Here is a 22,350-nt window from a genome sequence, read left to right as displayed (position 1 = left end):
GAGAAGCGCCCATGCGAGCAATACCTCGCCGATGGAGCCAAAACATGTGTAAGATCCGGCTGTCATTTTTAAAACAATGTTTTCAGTGTGTTTAACCCCTTCACTGCGGCGGCTATTCCGCCGCAGTGCTAAGGGGGCGGGGGGCCGCGCGGCGGCCGCATGCTGGTGACGGAACCGCTCCGTCACCAGCCTCGGTTGAGCTGTGCTCATGACGGAGCGGTTCCGTCATGGCCCGCCCCGCTCAATAGAACGCTCAGCGCAGGCGCGGAATTCGCGCCGCGCATGAGCGGCGAGCGGGCCATGACGGAACCGCTCCGTCATTAGCACAGCGCACCCGCAGCTGATGACGGAGCAGTTCCGTCATTCGCGTGCAAGGTGTTAACATAACAAATACACTTTACAACACATTTTAGATTTTTTTAAAGTGGCACACTCATACCTGCCAACTCCCATGGTGGTGCCACCCTGTGACACACGATATCGGCTCCCATCACACAGTCTCCTGATGAGGAGCCAACATCACACGCAGGGAAAATGACCTGAAAAGCCACGTTAACAGTGCTTTTCCAGCTCGTTTTCCGAGGCTTTGAACTGCTGACGTCCATTAAGGGATGTGAAAACACCTCAGGACATCAGCACCAGCCTCAGCAAGCTTTTTTGGGGGGGAGGAAGGGGCTTGGGGCAGGGTTCAAAAGTGCCTCCTAGGTACTTCTGGGCACAAGACCCTGTCCGCTTCAGGCACCGCATCCTCCTCACATTGTAAGATTGTTCTTCAAGTTGGCAGGTATGCACACCAACCATCACTCCCCAGACACGCTCACACAGCATTTACACTTAAGTGTTTCATTTATTCTGTTTGATTAATAATAGATTCCTTTCTGTGAGATGCACAGCGTCCAAGTATCCATGGCCCCCCCTTAAAGATATATTACACATGTTACCATGGTGATATGGATAGGGTCAGATGCCCCTCCACCCCCACCGGATATTCGGAACACCCATATGTGAATGGAGGGGGGAGGGGAGCAAGGAGGAAGGGCTAGAATGAGAAAAAAGGAGGTAAGAAGGCAGGAATTAATTAGTCTGGTCTGTTATCTCCTAGTTCAGGAGGGAGCGCACAGTATGTGGGCTCTGTTTTTTCACAGGTCTGGGCACATTTTGAAGCCGATTCACAAAGGCATGTATGAGTATGTGAAATTATAATCATGAAGCCCTTTTTGAGTTCACCCAATAAACTTTAAGGTAACCCTAAACTAATATTTCGGTTTTCATGGGTCCTTTTTTAAGTATCATTCTTATGGCGTAGATGAAAACAATTTTTCATCTGTCTCTATATTTCAAACTACAAGGCTAATTTGCAAAGGCATTTTTGAGTATATGAAACTGTACTATGCAATTCCAATTCACACACTCACAAATGCCTTTGTGAACTGGCTGCAATGTACTTAGATGAGCATTTAGGATGGTTCATACACTCTGGGGGATATTCTCAAGAACGTGTGATAATTATCGCAAAATGAGCTTAACGCAACTTTGCGTGTTGCAGTCTATCGCAGTAAAATAACGCTGTGTTAACGTTGTATTCTCAACACGGCTATATAGCAGTCCATCCTGGAAAAGGTGAAAGCCGTCGGAGTGAGGAGGAGGACAATTGGATAGGTCAAGAGGTGCTGGAATGATGCTAAGCACAAAACCAAAAGAAACTCGCTGACAACCATCAGCCAGCAATGCAGACTGGAGGTGGCAGTACAGCGGAACACCAGGAGCTGGATGAGATGGAGGAAATGGTGTCCACAGTCATCGGTGTAGAGACGATGGCAGTAGTTGGGGGTCCGGACGCTGCTCAACATGACCTGACACAACAGCAACAGGGTGAGTACCACACAGGGACTGGGGGAACGTGGGGAGATGGGCACAATGGCACACATGCACAATTAAGTAGAGCACACTGCACACCCACAATGACTCTAGATCATGTCCCTGATCCCCTTGGCACACTGCAGCACACAAACAAACAGGAAGTAGGCCCCCTTCCACTATGGGCACAAAGGGGTCCCTCCCCACACAGCACCAATCTCACAACCAACCCATTCACACGTGTTAAAACCAACAATGCAAGTGACACTGCATCAAGAATAGCATGGCTGCTGTCTAATTATCATGACATGGTGCACACCACAACACGGAGGTGGCGGAGTGTGGAACACATCCGGAAAGGAGCAGGTCACACTCTGACACATCCATGTGCACAAACAACCCCTTACGTCAACAACACACCTGCGGATAAACCAGGCCCAAGAGTCCAAAATCCGAACAAGAACCAAAATTAGCCAAGTCTGCAACATCTCAGCACTGTAGAAGCACAGAAGTCAAAGGCACACCGCCTCAAAATGATAAGGGTCAGTAAAATCACAGCTGCGGGGGTGACTCTTCCACAATGCAGAACACACACATAGCAATAACAGAACATCAACATTGACGACAATGTGGTACAAAGTGCAAAACTTTCACTACAGAACAGAGTACACAACTGGTTCCGCTTGTGCGTAGAAACTGGCCAATCACATCTGGCATTGCAGGAAACTGTGAGATGATAATGCACGTGTACAACCGCACATGCGTGATGTAGTTCAAATGTCCACTGTCCCGCATCAAATAGTCAGCACCTCCCAAACAGTCACTGTGAGAAGGTGGCCTGATATGCAGTGCTCACTATTCTAGTGATCACTATGTATCAGTCCAACAACCCTTATTGATGATTGGTTGTAAGTCAACCTTATAGACCAGCTATCCTAGTAGCGTGGATACGAGCAGTCTAAGGCTAAAGACTCGAGAGGGCGTGTTAAGCCAGCTGTTATACCACACATATACCCCTTGAACACCAAGTGAAAGGACACCACACAAGTGTTATGAAAATAAACAGTGTATTTATTTGAATCACAACAGCCCTGTACTCTTTATGAGGACAGGGTACTAAGCACAACACGAAACTCTTACGAAAATACTTAAGTTAGCACAGTATATACAAATGCCCGAGGGGCACGGAAAACCATATACTCTGAAAGTGGAATGCGAAATTACTAGCAGGTAAGTACAGTACTAATAGGCTTTGGAATCGCTAGGACTTGACTATAGAATCGTTAGATTACTTCTAGGAGACCCAGGGGACTCGGGTGCAGAGTGTGCACTCTCACGCGTGATGCGGGACAAAGTCTATGGTAGCTAGTAAATGCAAAGTTAGTGTTCTCGGGCGAACCCGACCTGGTAGGAGGAAAACGAAAGTGGATTCTGACCCTTGGATAGTGAGGCTATGCTGGGGCACCGAAATGCCGAAGTTACCTAGCCCAGGGGCTGCAGCTGCATAGGTCTCAAAAGGCGTCGGGAATCCTCGTAGACGGACCAGGAGCCTGGAAGAAAGATGCTGGCAGGCGACCAGTGAAGAGAGTTCAAAGTGATCCAAGCCTGGATCTTGAAGATAGATGACACCTGAAAGCAGAGGGGACCAAGTTCGTGACTACTAGCCAGTAGTCAGGTGGCACCAGGAGGGCACCGGATGGTAGTCACCTCGACTAGGTGAGTGGGCGACGCTGGGCTCTGCAGATCTCACGGACCAGGAGGCGTTGTCGGCGACCAGGATGGAGGAGCGAGCTGTCCCACGATGGATGAAGCTGTCGGCGTCGCTGGACCCAGGATTGGGCAACAAAGCCTTGGCTAATTCAAGCCCACGCGGTGGAACTAAAATGGCGTCTGGAGTGGACCAGGAGGGTCCGGGGTGCTCCTCTTTTGGAAGGCAGCAAGGGCCAGTCTGGAGCAACCAGACCAGCAGCAGTGATGTCGTCGGGCGTCGTTCAGAAGGCCACAAGCCAGCGGGCTAGTAGCCAAACAATGCGGTGAGCAGCAAAAAGCAGAAGGGCCCCACGCAGATCGTGGAGATGCTGGGAGGCTGAACTTCGGTGCTGGAGCTGCTCAGGGTCGGGGCTTCTCGGACCCCAAAGCACTCACCAGAGGGTCACTCGGCGGGCGTGCTGTAAAGAAGTCGTGCAGTCTTGGCGATAGTCGGTCCCTCGAGGTCTCATCGCACTCACGGTTCTCAGCTTGGCTGTAGAGGTGAGTAGAGGTCAGAGGTGCCAGGGAAGCCGGGTCTCGTCGAGCTGTGTCGTCGGATTCCTGAGGAAGGACTTGCAGCAGACAGCAGTGTTCTTAAGATGGTGCCTGTGGATGCAGGGTGACTACTCCTTAGTCACAAGGGAGAATCTTGAAGTCCTTTCGAAGAAAGTCGTGTCTTGATTCCAAAGATGATCTAATTTGAACAGGGGGCCCGCTCCTATCTTTATACTAAGAAAAGGGGCTGACCCGGTGACTAGGTCCTGCCTATGGGTGGGACTAGGAGGGAGGTGGTTACACCCCTCTCCCATGCCGGACTTTCCCCAGGCCAGGGGCTGGTGCGCCCCTGGAACTGGTTCTGACCGGCCTATGCGTAGTGAGCACTGGGGTGCCACTCAGCAGTCACCTTCCTGTAAAGCCCTGCCTACCCAGGATACACAAAACCCTGTCTGGGATGGTGCTAGCACCGCCCCGGACAGGAAACCCTTTGTCCAAGCTCTCCTCGCTGGAAGGACTCCCAGCAGCAGGAGGTCAGACTCGTGTCTGTGGTGGCAGCATCCATTTTGTGGAGCTGAGGCTTCGTTTAACTTTAACCGGGGTTCACAGTTACATACATGTCGTGTCCCTCTAGAAGGGTGGAATGCTAACCCCGTCGCCAGAATTGGCGAGGGGTTAGTATTCCAGTTCGTATGACACCTTCCTCGACATGTTTTGATAAAGCAATACCAAAGATAGCATTTAACCGCAAGGATTATAATGCACTTAAGAGTATATGGTATGCGTTATCATGGAACAGCTATTAGGACTTGGTTCCGCAAGCTGCAGACAGGCTCAGCTCATGCCAGAGCACCATCTCACACGATTCCAAGCACTCTGCCTTCAGGATTGTCAAGGCCTGCCGTAGGAGTGACTGATAGGAATCTGTGTGTCCATTTTTAGGGTTAGATATAGGTATACTATATCTACAGCAAAGGGTGATTACACGACTTTGCCCCAGCTGTCATGCAGCCAGTTGTGCCAAATTTAGGAGGCCAGCCAGGGGTGGCATAATACATGCTTCAGCCCCTGGTAGGCCCTGGGTACACCTATGCCCTGAGTTACAGGGTCTGATAAGGTGGCCCAGTTCCAATTGGAAATGTACCTAAGGTACATGGAATCCATTTTAGAGAGAGAGCAGTAGGCATGGGGTCCTGATTGGCAGGGTCCCAGGTCCACTATGTCAAAAACCAGGTATAACACAGGACAAAAAGTTGGGGGCAACCATAGTCAGGAGGTACCTTCCTACACAACCCCCCCCCCCCCCCAAACGAAAGGAGATAAGGCTATCCTTGTCCAGGTAAGCCTCTATTACCTAAGTGGCCATATAAGGAAGGACCAGCTCTGGCTTGGTTTCCCCCTGTGTCATGGTCCACTAAGCAACCCCTCACCCTAAGGGTATCTGAGGGTCTCCACCATAGGGAATCTCTGTCTTTGGTGTGTCTTGGGAAAGAAAAAGGCTGATGCTGGGATGGAGTGCTGAAGTGAGGCTCCTCTACCTTTGGGCTCAACTTCCTCCAATCACCATCCATCATGTGTGCCTTCCGTTCGTTAGCTGAGATGCACTGTGCTCTCAGGGTCAGCCTCTGGCTACCTAAAGCTGGAGGCTGAGTCCCTCTGTTTGGCTTACTGGAGGGACAGGTCAGGTTTGGGGTTTTTAGGCCCCATGTTTGGCTGTGCCCAACAGTGTCCAGCTGTGGGAGGTCCCTAACTACTTTTAAGGGGGATCCCTCAGGAGTCTGATTTATTTTCACTTGGCTAGGTTTACCAGCTTCAGTGATCCTAATCTGTTGATTAAGGAGTTCTGTTGGACAGGGGGTCCCTTGGGGTCCACCACTGGCCTCCCTGACCTCTTCAGCCCTGGGCTGACTGAGGCAGGGTAGAGAGGGGCAGGTTACCTGCTCCAGACTGGGTCCCAACTTGGAAGGGTCCACTGACATCAGGGGCTCTGCCAGGCTAGGCCTGACTACCTCTGGGGCAGTTCCTTCACAAGGGGTCAGATCAGTTCCCTGAGGAGGCTGATCCTTTCCTAGAGTCTGGTGGGAGAGAGATTTCTCTTCCTCCTCAATGCTCTCTGTCTGAGTGGAGTGATCCATTGTTTCAGGCTTCACAACACTATCTGTTTGAGTGGAGGCTGAGACCATTACAGCCTTGCCAACCCTTTCAGGAGGGCACTCAGTTTGTGTTTGGGCTGTGACTGTCACAGCCCTCCTATCCTGTTCTGGGAAGTCTGTCTGAGCCTGGGCAGTGGCTACCACTGCCCTTCCAACCTTTTCAGGGAGGACTGGTGCTTGGACTGGGGCTGCAGCTATTACTGCCCCACTAACCCTTCTGGATAGGCCTATCATCCTGGAGTGGGTTTCTTGCTCCACCTCAGCCCATGCTGAGAGTTCCAGGTCATTCCCCAGTAAGCAATCTACAGGTAGGTTATCTGTCACTGCCACTCTCATGGGCCCTGTGACATTACCCCAGCTGAGCTTGACTACTGCCATGGGATGCCTTCTTTTCACTCCATGAATGTCTGTCACCTGATAAGTAAAACCAGGGGTCAGTTGAGCAGAGGGGACCAGATGGTCAATCACCATGGTGATGCTGGCCCCTGTGTCTCTGAATGCCTCAACTTTCTGACCATTGACTAGGAGCTCTTGTCTATACTTTCCCAAAATGTGGGGAGCAGTAGTGAAATTGGCAAACCCCATGCCAGTCTCACAGACAAGAGTTGTGTCAGGGGATCTGGCTAGGCCATAATCCACCTGATTGCCCAAAGTAATGCCCACCACATTCTTGGGGGCACTCCCACCACCTGGGGGATTACCACTAGTGGTAACAGGAGGTCTGGGAGTATTACTTGGGGGTATGTTTTCCTTATTGCTATTTTTAGGGCAACTGGCATCACTTTTGTAATGGCCCACCTGTTTACAGGTATGGCAATAAGGTTTCTTCTGTTCTGAAGGAGTGTTCTGGGACCCACCACCCTTGTTGGAGTTTTGGGGCCCTTGGGTTTGATCAGAAGATTTACTCCCACCCTTCTCTTGAGGCTTGTTTGATTCCTTCTTTTGGTCACCACCCTGGTTCTTAGGCCTGACCCTGGTCCTGACCCATTTGTCTGCCCTCTTACCCAATTCTTGTGGAGAGGTCAGATCAGAGTCTACCAGGTGCTGGTGTAATAACTGGTTCTGACAATTACTTAAGATTTGCTCCCTCATAATTAGATTGTACAATCCTTTAAAATCAGTAACCTTACTACCCAGTAGCCAGCCTTCAAAAGCCTTAGTGGCACAATCAACAAAGTCAGTCCAATCCTGAGACTGAGTTTTCTGTGTATCTCTCAACATCATCCTGTACTGTTCAGTGGTTAAACCAAACCCATCAACCAGTGTATTCTTCAGGACCTGGTAATTATTAGCATCCTCAGCCCTTGTGGTGAGGAGCTTATCTCTACCTTTACCTTCAAAGGAGAGCCACAAGATAGCTGCCCACTGACTTTGGGGAACACCCTGCACAGTGCAGGCCCTCTCCAAAGCAGTAATCCATTTGTGGATGTCATCCCCTTGCTTAAAGGGGGGCACTATCTTACTTAGGTGTCTTGTATCAAAACTCCTGTCCCTATTGCTAGGTATAATGCTGCCACCAGTGGGAATTGTCCCACTCAATTCTTGCTCTCTAGCAAAGGCAAGTCTTTCTTTGGCGAGGGCAAGTTCTTCCCTTTCAATCCTCAGATTGACTTCCCTTTCCTTGGCTTCATATATTCTCCTCTGAGGGGAGGTCATCCTCCTCAGAGCAGAGGCCTGAGAGCCATTGGTTTGAATGGATCTGTTAGAGCCTCTTGATAGAGACCTAGCTCGCCCACTCCCAATGTTAAGCTGGCCTGAGAGGGGCCCCAGGAGTCTCCTAGTACCATTCTCATGCCTGCTTAAGTTGGACCTGGTTAGTCTACTGACTTCTACCTGTCCCTTATCTGCCTCCTCCCCTGATAACTCATCCTCAGGGTTAGAACCCTGTTTTAACTTCCTGGATGTGCAGATTTGCCTCATCTCCTGGAAGCTAAGAGCAGCATATCTGGAAGTAGTGACCTGTGGAGGGTCCACTGACACAAGGGGAGACTCAGAGTTTCCTTCTTTGTCTGACATGCTGATTCTAGTGTGGTGTAAGTGATGCACCTACCTACACTATTTGTTTGCCTACTGATCCCTTGCTAAGAGTTGCAGCCAAGGTGTGCTAAGCCTTGAGGAGCTACAACAGCTGGTTCAGTAGAACTCAGAGTATTCTAAGCTAAGTTATATGTACCTGAAGTACTTATGTGATCTTTCAACAAGATATTCTTAGGATACGTGTGGTAAAACAACAGCAAGCTCAAATCCCAACCGCTGCTCACCAATGTGAGAAGGTGGCCTGATATGCAGTGCTCACTATTCTAGTGATCACTATGTATCAGTCCAACAACCCTTATTGATGATTGGTTGTAAGTCAACCTTATAGACCAGCTATCCTAGTAGCGTGGATACGAGCAGTCTAAGGCTAAAGACTCGAGAGGGCGTGTTAAGCCAGCTGTTATACCACACATATACCCCTTGAACACCAAGTGAAAGGACACCACACAAGTGTTATGAAAATAAACAGTGTATTTATTTGAATCACAACAGCCCTGTACTCTTTATGAGGACAGGGTACTAAGCACAACACGAAACTCTTACGAAAATACTTAAGTTAGCCCAGTATATACAAATGCCCGAGGGGCACGGAAAACCATATACTCTGAAAGTGGAATGCGAAATTACTAGCAGGTAAGTACAGTACTAATAGGCTTTGGAATCGCTAGGACTTGACTATAGAATCGTTAGATTACTTCTAGGAGACCCAGGGGACTCGGGTGCAGAGTGTGCACTCTCACGCGTGATGCGGGACAAAGTCTATGGTAGCTAGTAAATGCAAAGTTAGTGTTCTCGGGCGAACCAGACCTGGTAGGAGGAAAACGAAAGTGGATTCTGACCCTTGGATAGTGAGGCTATGCTGGGGCACCGAAATGCCGAAGTTACCTAGCCCAGGGGCTGCAGCTGCATAGGTCTCAAAAGACGTTAGGAATCCTCGTAGACGGACCAGGAGCCTGGAAGAAAGATGCTGGCAGGCGACCAGTGAAGAGAGTTCAAAGTGATCCAAGCCTGGATCTTGAAGCTAGATGACACCTGAAAGCAGAGGGGACCAAGTTCGTGACTACTAGCCAGTAGTCAGGTGGCACCAGGAGGGCACCGGATGGTAGTCACCTCGACTAGGTGAGTGGGCGACGCTGGGCTCTGCAGATCTCACGGACCAGGAGGCGTTGTCGGCGACCAGGATGGAGGAGCGAGCTGTCCCACGATGGATGAAGCTGTCGGCGTCGCTGGACCCAGGATTGGGCAACAAAGCCTTGGCTAATTCAAGCCCACGCGGTGGACCTAAAATGGCGTCTGGAGTGGACCAGGAGGGTCCGGGGTGCTCCTCTTTTGGAAGGGAGCAAGGGCCAGTCTGGAGCAACCAGACCAGCAGCAGTGATGTCGTCGGGCGTCGTTCAGAAGGCCACAAGCCAGCGGGCTAGTAGCCAAACAACGCAGTGAGCAGCAAAAAGCAGAAGGGCCCCACGCAGATCGTGGAGATGCTGGGAAGCTGAACTTCGGTGCAGGAGCTGCTCAGGGTCGGGGCTTCTCGGACCCCAAAGCACTCACCAGAGGGTCACTCGGCGGGAGTGCTGTAAAGAAGTCGTGCAGTCTTGGCGATAGTCGGTCCCTCGAGGTCTCGTCGCACTCACGGTTCTCAGCTTGGCTGTAGAGGTGAGTAGAGGTCAGAGGTGCCAGGGAAGCCGGGTCTCGTCGAGCTGTGTCGTCGGATTCCTGAGGAAGGACTTGCAGCAGACAGCAGTGTTCTTAAGATGGTGCCTGCGGATGCAGGGTGACTACTCCTTAGTCAAAAGGGAGAATCTTGAAGAAGAAATCTTGAAGTCCTTTCGAAGAAAGTCGTGTCTTGATTCCAAAGATGATCTAATTTGAACAGGGGGCCCGCTCCTATCTTTATACTAAGAAAAGGGGCTGACCCGGTGACTAGGTCCTGCCTATGGGTGGGACTAGGAGGGGGGTGGTTACACCCCTCTCCCATGCCGGACTTTCCCCAGGCCAGGGGCTGGTGTACCCCTGGAACTGGTTCTGACCGGCCTATGCGTAGTGAGCACCGGGGTGCCACTCAGCAGTCACCTTCCTGTAAAGCCCTGTCTACCCAGGATACACAAAACCCTGTCTGGGATGGTGCTAGCACCGCCCCGGACAGGAAACCCTTTGTCCAAGCTCTCCTCGCTGGAAGGACTCCCAGCAGCAGGAGGTCAGACTCGTGTCTGTGGTGGCAGCATCCATTTTGTGGAGCTGAGGCTTCGTTTAACTTTAACCGGGGTTCACAGTTACATACATGTCGTGTCCCTCTAGAAGGGTGGAATGCTAACCCCGTCGCCAGAATTGGCGAGGGGTTAGTATTCCAATTCGTATGACACCTTACTCGACATGTTTTGATAAAGCAATACCAAAGATAGCATTTAACCGCGAGGATTATAATGCACTTAAGAGTATATGGTATGCGTTATCACAGAACAGCTATTAGGACTTGGTTCCGCAAGCTGCAGACAGGCTCAGCTCATGCCAGAGCACCATCTCACACGATTCCAAGCACTCTGCCTTCAGGATTTTCAAGGCCTGCCGTAGGAGTGACTGATAGGAATCTGTGTGTCCATTTTTAGGGTTAGATATAGGTATACTATATCTACAGCAAAGGGTGATTACACGACTTTGCCCCAGGTGTCATGCAGCCAGTTGTGCCAAATTTAGGAGGCCAGCCAGGGGTGGCATAATACATGCTTCAGCCCCTGGTAGGCCCTGGGTACACCTATGCCCTGAGTTACAGGGTCTGATAAGGTGGCCCAGTTCCAATTGGAAATGTACCTAAGGTACATGGAATCCATTTTAGAGAGAGAGCAGTAGGCCTGGGGTCCTGATTGGCAGGGTCCCAGGTCGACTATGTCAAAAACCAGCTAAAACACAGGGCAAAAAGTTGGGGGCAACTATAGTCAGGAGGTACCTTCCTACAGTCACAATGTACATTGTCATGCAATCTGTATGTAAACTTGAACAATGCGTCAACATACATGTCAACGCAATGTTAAAATGCATGTCCCCTTCACATTGCAGAGGGAAAATCAACACCTCCTGCAGAGCAGACCAGACAACTCATCAGTGATGATGAAGAGGACCTCCACACCTTTGACACCGACGCCCTACAACAGCTCATGGCCAGCTATTTGCAACCCACCTCCAGGAGCAGGGCAGTCCAGCTGCATCGAGGTGACCCAACCCCCTGCACAGACCACACAGCAGGAAGCACCCATCACCACGGCTGGCTCCCAGCACCTCACCGAAGAACACATCTCATTCCAAGGCCAAGTGTTAGACTGGGAGGCTGGGCTCCCATAAATCCATCCACAGAGAGCTCAATAAGGGAGTGCCACAGGTCTCCTGCTTAAGCCCTACACTTTTCAACGTGTATGTGGCTCCCCTAGCCAACCTAGCAAGATCATTTGGGTTTACACCAGTGTCGTACGTTGACGACACCCAACTCCTCTTTCCCTTTAAAGATCTGACACCTGCGATAAAAAAATCCTTCGCAGAGGGAATGAGAGCTATATCTGCTTGGATGTCAGCAAACTGTCTCCAATGCAATATAGGAAAAACGGAGGTCATGCTGTTTGGACAAGCAATAACACATTGGACACCGGACTGGTGGCCCCTGGAATTAGGCCCCGTTCCTAGCCCCAAAAACACAGTGAGAAACCTAGGAGTGTTAATAGACCAAACACTTACTTACAAGGACCACGTAAACCAGGTGGCAAGCACCTGTTTCCGAGCCATCGGTATGCTAAGGAGAGTGTTTCCCTACCTGCCAGACTGCCATAGAAAAACACTAGTGCAGGCATTAATCATCAGCAGAGTGGATTACTGCAACGGCCTTCTTTTGGGAGCAAATGAAGGGCAGCTCAAAAAACTGCAAGTAATCCAAAACACGGCAGCAAGGATAGTCCTCAACGCCCCCCACAGGACTCCCTCCCTTCCCCTGCTTACCAAACTCCATTGGTTACCAGTGAGGAAACGAGTGCATTTTAAGACCCTATGCACAATTCACAAAAGTGTGATAGGCAAAGGCCCCAAATATCTGGCCAACATCTTCCTGCCTTATGCCCCTGGGCGAACCCTGCGCTCTGGGAACCAACAGCTTCTGCAGGTACCCAGAATAAAAAAGGCCAGACAAGGAGGGCGAGCCCTGGCCCACCTTGGACCAAAGCTTTGGAACTCTCTGCCTCTTGAGATAAGAACACTGACCAACCATCTGACCTTTCGTAAGGTCTTGAAAACACATTTATTTCCCATTAACTGATCCCTCTCTCTAAATGCACCATTCACCTCTTCACTTAAACATCTGAGGATATACTCACTGGCAAAGCGCGGAGATACCCCTGCGGGGGTCTATTCATGCGCTATAGAAGAACATAAAATAAAATAAATAAATAAAATAAAACAGACCAAACATCAGCACCCGCATGTCAGACAGATGACAGAGGACGAAGATGCGGGTGATTCCACCTGTGTATTAAGAAGGAGCCAGTAGCAATCGACTCCGCCATATACTCTGTTTTCAGCTTGGTTCTGCCCTCTGCATCATGCCCTGTAACAACACCTCCCACTGTCCCCCGAAACACTCTGCAACACTCACCTTGGACCTCGACATGGACTGCCATATTTTGTTTGCTTACCAATGACACAGCATTCCGACTGCGGACTGTACTCTTCCTCTTCCTATGTACTTGACAATCCTTAAATGACTCTGGCTGGCCCTTCACCGGGCTACAATATAATGTGGGGTTGCATGGCCATGTACTGCTCCAACTCCGACACTCCACCGAATGTGAATACATTATTCAAATTCACACAGATGTGTCACGTCCATAATCGATCAAGTATGAAAGTATGGATGAATGTAAGGACATTGATTGCACAAAAAGGTACACCCCGGAAAATGAAAGTAATAAAATGTGTGACAGTGAGCGTCATCATCTGCTATGGTATGCCTCTCTGGGGGTGCCTTCCGCATGCAAGACTAAGGTCGGAGGTGCAGATGTCCTTCCGCCTTATGTATTGAGACAAAAGTACTTTCATCCCTAATGTTAGTCTGACTACTGCTTGCATTCCAATATTCATTAAAGTAAAGTTAGTCTCAATGTTATATTTTTGCTGATTTTATAAATTCATGAATTCCTTCATGTATATTCACATTCACAGTGTGATAACTTTTCAGGAATTAGTTGCTCCGTGGACCAATCAATGAAGCAAATCAACTGGTTAGACAATCCAGATGCCCTTCTGACTAGAATATTCCGTCTTCAGGGGATGTCATTTCTTAAAAGATAATTGGGTGAAATGAAGAGAGAAAACAACTGTCTTGGTGTAGAATATTTGTCATCAAATGTATAACGCTCTTGTATTTAATGTCACTTTTATGGAAACGCAAATTTTAGAAAGTTGGCAGTCTGTGACCTAGTCTGTCCAGCGGCCTCATACAGTCACTGGCCACTAGACAACTTTCTGCCCTCTTGGGAAGTGATGCAAATGACTCCAAGGATCAGGAAGAATAGCAGCCTGCTACTGGTAGAGGTGTTACCTCCCCCTTGCAGGAAGCCACTCAGAGTGTTTGCCCATAGGGTGAGCTTCAAAGGCAAAGCCACCTTTGATGGGAAAATGGTGATCACCCTCCTGAAGGGTTGCCCCTTTGTTCAGGTAAACAGGTGGCGTGGAGATTAGAGAGAGGATACCACTGCCCATACCAGTTTTCTTGTGGGCATGTAGCACACAGGTTGCTACACCTCTAGGGTGGGCTACCAAGCTCCTAGGGAGGGTTCAGACATCTTGAGAAAGGGCAAAATAGTGCTCTATGGCATTGGTAGATGCCACACATAGCTGGAAAGTTGTGACAGAGCCTATTGGCTAGTGGTCCCATCATTCGCGCAGGGCGCTTTCTGGGCATAAATATGGCACCCCTAGCACCCTGAATCTCAGATCACAACTGAACTTGAGAAAGTACCGAAATAGGACTGCCCTACTAAACCCTGAACTTGGAAAGGAGAGGCTGCACAGTCTACTGGGCTGCACCTGCCGTACCTTGAGCAAGCGAAGAGAGGACTGAGCCTGTGGCTCCTGGCTTGAGGAGATGTCCTTTCCAAGCCCCAGACCAAAGTGACTCAAAGAGTTAGTTGGCTGACACCGTGGAACCTGGGCCATCAATGCTGTAGTAGCTCAACTCGACAAGTCAGTAGCCACTTCTGAAGAATCGCAGTTGACCGCTGCTGGGCGCTGCCAAGAGATAGATCCTCAATGGCCAAAAATTGCACCCGAGTCTAAAAGACCCAGTAGTGTTGTCAGAGTCTAGATTGGTTGCCCAAGAGGGACACTGGCCTCGACCAAAATGTATCACTGGGATCGCTATGGACGGAGAACTGGAGCCCAGCAGCTGGCCTTCTACTGGCTCCAAGAGTACTTTGAGGGCCGTGGACCAAGGAATAACTGCAAGGGCATCCCTATCGACTGCACAGCACCCAGAGCATCCTCGGGCATCCTCCATCTCCTGGATACGCAGCATCAGGACGATTCAATTAAAGTCTATGGCAGTCATGTTGTAAATTTCTGAACTGGCCTGGAGTATGCTTTGGGGGCCAGGTAACTGTCCAGATATTCCTTAGTGGCCCCCTGACCTCCCTGTCAGATTTGGGTGCCCCAGTCAGACCAGATTGGTTGAACACAACTCTTGTAATCTTTCAAAAAGTTTACTAACTTTACAGTTAACAATGCGTGTTTGCTTGAGAAAATAATTTTTTAAGAGGATTACTAGGGGTCTCTCAAAGTGTTCCCTCTGAAATTGCTCATGAGTAGCTTGGCTTAGACTTTCTTATTGATCAGCTACGCATTGGCCCCTTAAAACTCTGGAACTCTATCTGGTTAAAGGAGGAACTTAGTCTTAGCAAGTTAATTTTGCAGGACTGCCTACTATTGGAAAATCACTTTTTGATCGCATGGCTGGCATATTTGGCCTGCAAGTTGCGGGCCCTAGGGTGGCTTGATTTGTATGACAATCCTTCTGTTCAAACTCGCTTGGTAGGCAAAAAGGTCAAATTAGCGTTTAGGTACAAGTTTGCATCTGAGCGCGAGGATTTTGCACTAACAAAACACACTATGCGACTTGCAATATTAGTGCAAACCATCAGCCATATTGAACCATATTTAACTTGGAATATGACACGCTATCAACGTCGTCTATTGAGACATTTTTTGCTGAATTCATTTTCCGCCTCATTCTCTCTAATCATGGTTGTTTCTCTAATTCGAACCTGCCCCTTTGTGAATGTGACAACACAATGATTAATGGCACTTTACATATCACTATGTTTTTTCCAAAATATAATAATCAGCGGCATAAATTCCTGTTCGCGATCTTAAGGCCAATGAACTTTTGCCAGTCAAGCCTGCTCTGTTGTTTTTACAGCTCTTAAACTCTCCTTCTGTTTGCCTCTATCTTGTACGTTTCTTGATGGGGGTCTTAAAACATGAAATGGTTGGATTTTGATTACTGTATGTCAATTTTAATGATAAAAGGTAATTAAGTGCAGGAAAACCATCTTTATATGAATGTTTTATAATATGTTATTCCCTTTGATTAAAATTGAAGGAAGCAGGGCTTTTAATCTATGTCATTGACAATATTTGTAATAATTTTTAATAATTGATTTCAAAGCTGTACTGATTATAATGTTGTAGGAAGGTGGATACCTGACTATGCTTACCCCAGATTTCTTTCCTAGTGTTTAGCTGGTTTTCGACTTAGTTGGCCTGGGATCCTGCTGATCAGGGCCCCAGGCTATCTGCTCTCTCTTTAAAAAGGGCTCCATGTACCTTAGGTACATTTCCAATTAGATATTGGGTCACCTTATGAGTCCCTGTACAGTGTACTATAAGTACCCAGGGCATAGGTGCATCCAAGGCCTACCAGGGGCTGCAGCATATCTTTTGCCACCCCTGGCTGGCCATTCAAATTGACACAACTGGCTGATCACTCAGCTGGGGCAAGGTGGTGTAATCACCCCTTGCTTAGATATAGTATACCTATATCTAACCTTATATCTGGACACATATACACCTATAAGTCACTCCTATGGCGGGCCTTACCAATCCTGGAGGCAGAGTGCTTGGTTTTATGTGAGATGGTGCTCTAGCATGAGCTGAGCCTGTCTGCAGCTTTCGGAACCATGTAATTTAGCTGTTCTGGGATATTGTCATACCATATACTCTTAAGTGCATTATAATCCTCGCAGTTAGATGCTAACTATGGTTTGGCTTTATCAAAACATGTCGAGTAAGGTATCATACGAATTGGGATACTACCCCCTCGCCCGTCCTGACGACGGGGGTAGCATTCCACCCTTCTAGAGGGAGAAGATATGTTGTTCCTACTATTCCCGGTTAAAGTTAACCAGAGCCTCAGCATCACAAAATGGATGCTGCTGCCACAGACACAAGTCTGACCTCCTGCTGCTGGGAGTCCTTCCAGCAAGGGAGGCTTGGACACCCCAGACAGGACTTTGTGTATTGGGACAGGGAGGGCTGAAAGGATTGAGACACTGCCTGGGGCACACAAGGTGCCCCATGCATGGGCCAGTTCAAACCAGTGCCGGGGCACTCCAGCCCCAGCTCTGGCGCGAAACTGGACAAATGGAAAGGGGTGTAACCACCCCTTCCCTGGTCCCACCCATAGGAGGGACCTAGCAGGGGATGTATGTCATTACAACGCATGCTTTTACAACGCATGCCATTACGGCGCAACTTTTACAAAGCAAGTCGTTACAACGACTTGCGTTGGGGGGCGCTGGATAGTGAATAGTTTAATTTACTATTCCAACTCCAGTCCCCGTGGATAGTAGGGAAGGTGTCGGATAGTAATTAAACGATTCCCTATCCTAGAGCGCCCTCCAGCGCAATTTGTTGTAATGACTTGCGTTGTAAAAGTTGCGTTGTAAAGGATGTTTTCCCCTAGCAGGTAATCCAGCCCCTAAGATTCGTATATAGGTAGGAGATGAGTCTAGAGACTTTATATTATCCTGACTGAAACACTGAAACGAAACTCTGGACCTTCATCACTCTACTTTGGAAGAAGACGACTGAAGAATCTCCCTTGTGGTCAAGGAGTCCCCACCCTGCACAAGCAGGCACCATCCAGCGATTGACAACTTGCTTTACCGCCACCTCCCGCCGGAGCCCGAGCCCAGAGCCTGACAAGAACCAGATTCCCAGACATCCAACAGCCCGATCCACAGTCCCTGCAAAGCTGAGACCCGTGGAGGCGACGAGAGACGTGGGACCGGCCATCTTGAAAAGTCTGCGACCTGCTAACTGCGCAGCCCCCGAGGCCCCCTCGAAGCTGTGCATTGGGGATTCAGAAGCCCCAGCCCCGAGCAGCATCTGCACCGAAGATCAGCCCTGCACACTCCACGAGTTCTGCATGGGGCCCTTTTGCATTTTCCTGCTTGACGCGTACGCCCGGTCACTTGCCCGTTGTCTAGTGGCCACCTTGGCGACAAATCTGAAGAACTACACCACTAGTCTGGTTGCTTCAGACTGGCCCTTGCTTCCCTGAAAAGAAGCAGCCCCTCAGACCTTGCTGGTCTGAATAAAAAGCCGACATTGTTTCCTGCGTGGGTTGCCTTTGCCAAGGCTTGTTGCTTCCAATCTTGAAGGGGACACCGCCTACAGCGAGAACCTTTGTGGGACAGCTTGTGGCTCCATCCTGGTCCTCGTCGATGACTCCTGGTCCACGTGGCTGCAGAGACAAGCTTGCCATCAGCACCTGATTGCAACGCGACATCACCTGGTTCCATCCTGGTCACTGGCTAGTGACCCAGACTCTGTCCCCTCTACTTTCAGGTCCTCTTCATCTTCGATCCACCCTTGGATCCACCCGGACTCTTCTCTTCTGGCCGCCTGCAGCATCTTTACTCCAAGGCTCTATAGATCTCCACGACGAAACCCGACACACTTTTGGACCTATGCACCCGCTTCCTGTGGGTTAGGTAACACGAGTACTACGGTGCTCCTGTAGAGGTTTAGATCCTTAGTGTCCTAGTTTCAATTGGTTAAGTTCTATTCCAGTCGGAAGGCTCCTAAATCTTTAACTTTGTAACTTTTACGCACCCATTGACTTCGATGTGCAAACGCGTGTGCCTTTAGACACTGCACCCGCATCCCGTGGGCCCCCTGCTCTCTAACCTTGGTTAGATCAGTGTAGCCCCAGCGATTCCCAAGGCCCTAGGCCTTACCATTGTTTGTGACGTGGTACTTATACCACTTTTTTAATATATGGTTTGACGGGCCACCCTGGACTATCCATATTTGTACAACTTTTGGATGTCATATTAAGTTATATTGTTTTGCGCTTGTGCTTCTGTGCTCATACAGAGTTCAGGGGTTTGTTTAGAAATAAATACATATATATTTTGAATATATATCCTGTGTGGTGTCCTTTCATTTGGTATTGCATATGGTAAAACAGCTGGCTTCACATGCCCTCTTGAGTTTAGCCTAAGACTGCTTTGTCCATGCTACCCCTAGGATAGCTGGTCTATAAGGTTGACTTTACAACCATCACCATAAGGGTTGGTTGGACTGGTGCAAGGTGCTCACTAGAATAGTGAACATCATATACCAGGCCAACTTCTCACAAATGTTATGTGAAGTTACGTGCTTTTATGATTTTTTTGTCGCAAAAATCGAATAAAGCTTTGTTGATTAATTGATTGTTTGCAGTTAAACTGAGATTTAAGTTTTCTTTAAAAATCTATATCCCCGAAACCCTCCTGTGGATTTTGCTCATCTTGGTCTCTAAAAATTTCATAAAAATATAATGCATTTTTATAAATTGGTAACAGATTTAATTCGTGCTGTGTGACTTTCTAAGTTTGTTGTTTGGTGCTTCGAAATGCCTTACACCAGTTCCTTTGTTTAAGCTTTAGAACTCACAGACACAGCTACCCAGGCTTCAACTAAAGATTTTGCAAATGAGCCTGACAGTACCCAAGACAGTTTTTGTGAGTGTGTTACACGCTAAGGTTGCACAGCCATACCGTATAATACACCCAAATCCTCCCACTTTCCATCTACCAGAGTTCCCTGAAAGGACATAATCAACCAAAGTTTCATCTCAGCAGCCGCGATGCACTCAGTCATGTGGCCTTCTTGCTATGCCAACCCAACAGCCAATCATAGGACCTCTGCACTATCAGAAACCCTGTAAAGCAGCAGGTTTCTGTGCCTTAAGGTACAGTCTTGCCCCAGCAGCCAATGCATACAGAGTCTAATGTCCACCTTATGTGCCAGACAGACAGCTAATCCCAGGACCTATTTACCTTTAGCACTGCCAGAGATTACTTAATGAAGAGAATCAACACACCCTAGTGTCGTCTCAGTAGCCCACATGCAAGTTAGGCCAAGTGACCACCTTGCCCATCCAGTGCAACAGCCAATCTCAGAATCCCCAATTAACCTTTATTCAAGGTACCTTTTCTGGCGTCCCATTGCCTAGGCATCCAAAATTAGGGAAGGATGACTACAATGTTTTTTATTATCATGGCCTGTTTGGGAGAAAGGTCACATTACAATGATACTTGTTCCTCAAATAATCCATCTATACTATGTGTCCGATAAGCTGTCAAATTTGCACTTACCTGCAAATCCTGATGCAACAGAAATGATTAAATTCTCCACATTTCCCTGAATCGACTGAAAACCATAAAAAGGATATTGTGGTGTTCAGTAGTTAACCTAGAAAAAGATTTATGGACAAAAGAGAGAAACAGAAACACTGGATCTGCCTGTTCTCACACCTGGCTTGACCCGCACAAAAGAAACGTTAACATCTTAAAAAAAAACAAGATATTAATGTTTTTAGTTTTCATCATTTGGTTGAAACACTGACTTCCTAGCGCTGAAATACAAATGAAACGTCTATAGGATATGTATTACAGCACTACAACTAGACTTATCTGTTTTCAGTTTGTATTCCGTTGTGAATTCTGGTGAGGGGTTTTCCAGTGTTTTTCCAAATTTTTAAAAATAAGAGATTATTCTTTTTTGTTCTGTACATAATCAAGGGGCCAGTGTTTTCCAGTGCTTCCTTCCCTCACTCATTCCTATTTTTAAGTATTCCTATATTATTTCTTGCTGCTAACTCCTTTGTTTGTACCCTTTCCTTGAATTTTCCCTTTCAAGTAACTTATCACAATTTCTCTCAGCTCCCTGCCTAATGTCTCAGGATTTAAATCCCTCTTTTCTAGTAGTCCAACCCATGTCAAAGATGTGCACGAATGGAGATGTGTTTGCACCCTCATTAAGATTTGATTGAGCAGATAAAAGGTTAGTGGTGGGCATTTAAAACACCTTCCTACTGCTCTGTCCCTTAGACAAATGGCAAATATTTACTGAACGAAGATATATATAATAGGGTGCTTGGTTAATAATTATTGCAAACCAGTGTCATTTTGCACTATTTTTTACCTTGAGATACCAAGAAACAACTAGGAAAATACATATATATTACTGTCTGATCTGAGCCTATTTCATCTCTATTTGGCCATGTGGGAACACTTGCTAAGAAATTAATATCCATACTATTAACTGCTTCTTAATACATCAGCATTGTTTGCTGCCATAAAAGTACCTACAGCTAAGTAAACTTCATCACCTGCAGTTCACATTAGGAATGACATTTATTTTACATTGTTGTGCTGCGTCTGTAGGATTTTGTATTTATTTGAAAGCCATTACAAGGACCCCAAAGAATAGATTTTTCTCAAGCACGTAGGTAGGGCTTTGTTTTTTTCAAATAGTGCGGGGACTGCTTTCCTGCCAGGCATTTGCGACAGTTGCATAAAGCACTTTAACTTTGTATTGTGTGCAGTGTGCACTGGTATAATGCATTGTCAATCCTGGGAAAAAGAACAAGTGCAATTCAATAGGTTCCATTAAATGCAATTAGTCTTTTGTACAGGTGATGTTGCCAAGGGTCTAGCCTTGTTTCGGACCCATAAGGGTCAAGCTTTGTTTTGAAATGGAGGCAGTAGGAATGAAGGCTCAACGTGGTGTTCTGGGACCCAATCTACGCATGAATTGCAGGCTCTAAACCTGTTTTGCTGAATCTGCACCATCTAAGGCATATACATAGAAATCTGTATCAGTGATTGCCTCTTCATGTTTCAGAGCTGCTCCTCTGTCTACAGCTTATACACTTGCTCATACATTTTCTAAGTTAATGTATGCACTAAAGACAATGCCGGTTCACCAAAATCGGTAAACACCCTTTACAACGAAAATTTTACAACGCATTACCGTTACAACGTGGTCATTACAACGCAAACCATTACAACGCATTGCACTGGGGGCGCTCTAGGATAGGGAATACGTTTAATTTTCTATCCAACACCTTCCCTGGTGTCCACGGGGACTGGAGTTGGAATAGAAAATTAAACTTTTCACTATCCAGCACCTCTAAGCGCTATGCATTGTAAAGGTATGCGATGTAAAAACCGCGTTGTAAAGGCAGGCGTTGTAATAGCCTGCGTTGTAACGTCATACATCCACCAAAATCAGCTCATCGGCCTCTTCCCATGGTGCATGGGTTTTAAACATGTTCCTGATATGGCTTCTGATCCTTCTGTGTGAAACAATGCAGCTCCAGAAGCAGGCGTTTTAGACCATCACAATTTGAACTTAAGAACAGTATTGTTTGATGAAGTGTTTTATGAGAGGACCTTGATTCTGGAGGCATCCATATATATAGTGATATTTGTTGCCACAATCGTGACACCTGAACTTTGAGAAAGCAAAACTCTGTCCCACATTCAATGACGCAGTATGGAATCACGTCCACTAGCCCTGGACCGAGACACTACTCGTAGTTCAGCTGCAAACCTGCTGACTCCAGAATCACTCCAGCTGCCTTTCCTTTGCTGACTCCAGACTCACTCCAGGAGGATATGCAATCCTTTGTGTGGGGAGAGGTCACAGCCCTTTCAGGTGAAACGTGTCAACTCCTCCCTCCCATCCTGCTCAG

This window comes from Lissotriton vulgaris, chromosome 11, assembly GCF_964263255.1.
Source record: "Lissotriton vulgaris chromosome 11, aLisVul1.2, whole genome shotgun sequence".
In the NCBI taxonomy this organism is placed as follows: domain Eukaryota; kingdom Metazoa; phylum Chordata; class Amphibia; order Caudata; family Salamandridae; genus Lissotriton; species Lissotriton vulgaris.
Note: the sequence above shows the minus strand (reverse complement) of the source record.